Below are 2,184 nucleotides of genomic sequence, written 5' to 3'. Positions count from 1 at the left end.
TAATAATAGCATAATAATAATAATAATAATAATAATAATAATAATAATATCAACAACCAACAACAGCAATAATAATAATAATAATAATAGGCCTAATAATAATAATAATGCCTGAAAGAACATAAGTCTTGTACTACTGCCAACAGCTTAGTAATGATAATAGGCCATAATAATAATAATAATAATAATAATAATAATAATAATAATGCCCGAAAGCAGATTAGAAATGTGGTGCTACTGCCAATTATAACAATAGCCTAATAATGATAATAGGCCTATGTATTTCTATGGAATGGATAATGCTACTACTGCTGCTACTACTACTACTACTACTACTACTACTACTACTAATAATAATAATAATCTAGCCCAGGGCTATCTATCTATCTATCTATCTATCTATCTATCTATCTATCTATCTATCTATCTATCTATCTATCGATATAAGGTGCTGTAGGTCGGGTGGCGTCACTGCGGGTGAGTGTGTTTGGGGGGGGGATGGGGGCGGGGCGAGAAGAGGGGCCCCCAACTGCAATGAACCAGCTTTGGTGGGGCCCAGGTTGCAAAAGGTTGAGAACCCCTGATCTAAGGCATCTAAGACATCATCTGCTGCTAAAATTGCTGCTGCTGAAAGGGCTGCTCTTGAGGCCCGAGCTAAAGCCTTACCAGCTCTGCAAGCCCTCTAGATGGAGGAAGCTGCTTTGAAATCCAAAAGACAGCAGATTGAGCTACAAGCACAGCTAGCTGAATCCGATGCTAAACTAAAAGCATTAAGTGGGACTGGAGAACAGGGTGATGCCATGAAGGAGTACTTGGGGGCAAGCAAACAAGAACCTGCTGAACCATCAGCTCTCCCTGATGCCTCAGCCATTGAATTTGCACCACTTCCTCCTCTGGCAACTGTGCCCAAGACACCGCTGCAAAGGGCAGAAAAACATGCTCACAGCAGCTCCAGGAGGAACAGAACAACTTCCAGCCCACAGCTTGAACTCAGCCATGACACCGCTGGTGATACCACAATGACTGCAATGCTACACAGACAAAAGGACCTCACAGTTAATGGTGAGACAACCAAATCTTTCTTGCCAAAAAGAGATGTGCCTGTGTTTAATGGCAATCCTTTGTCTTATCAATCATTCATTCTTGCTTTTGAACATTCAATTGAAAATAACACAAGTAATTGACAGACTTTACTTTCTTGAGCAGTTCACTGAAGGACAGGCCAAAGATCTTGTTAGAAGTTGCATGCATATGGATGCCCACAGAGGCTATCCTGAAGTGAAACAGCTGTTAAACAAACATTTTGGAAACGAAATGAAGATTGCAAATGCATATCTTGAAAAGGCTCTGAATTGGACATCTATAAGACCTGATGATGGGAAGGCTCTCCAAGCATATGCTCTATATCTGAGAGAATGCCACAATGCGATGCAAAATTTGGACTATCTTGATGAATTGATAGCATCTAATCTAAAGTTACTCGTTTCTAAACTGCCCTACAAACTTCGTGAACGGTGGCGAAATGTAGTATATGAATCTCTTCAGAAAAATAATACATGCACTAGATTCAAGCATCTTGTAGATTTCCTGGAACATCAGTCCAGTATCTTACTCCACCCAGTGTTTGGAGATATCAAAGATCCTCCACCAAGTAGAAGTCCAGTCTTGAAGGCCAGACCTGATACGAAGGCACCTAAAAGGGTAAGCAGTTTCGTGACTACTGTAATGCCAGCTGAAGAGCAGGTAGTATCACAGCCAGCCAAGACACAGCAAACCAACCCTCACTTTGTGGTTTTGTCTTCATGTAGCTTCTGTTCAGACAAACATGAAATAGCAGACTGTAAAAAGTTCAATTTAAAACCACATGACCAAAAGGTTGAATACCTCAAGAAAAATGGATACTGCTTCAGTTGTCTAAAAAAAGGACACCTCAGTAAAAATTGTAATAAGAAAATGGTCTGTCAGATTTGCAAGCGTAAGCATCCTACCTTGTTACACAACAGTGATAGTTTAGGGAGAATGTGGACTGTGTCAAACACCCCAAACCAAACAAAAAGGCCTCCTGTCAATAATGCCCTGGTCTCTGCTGATCATGCAACAGGGGCCAGCAAGGAGTGTACGCTAGCCGTTGTGCCTGTTCAGGTGAAGGCATCCAAGGGTACCAGAACCATTATGACCTATGCC

The sequence above is a fragment of the Neoarius graeffei genome, chromosome 14, assembly GCF_027579695.1.
Source record: "Neoarius graeffei isolate fNeoGra1 chromosome 14, fNeoGra1.pri, whole genome shotgun sequence".
NCBI classification, from domain to species: domain Eukaryota; kingdom Metazoa; phylum Chordata; class Actinopteri; order Siluriformes; family Ariidae; genus Neoarius; species Neoarius graeffei.
This window is presented reverse-complemented; position numbering follows the sequence as displayed.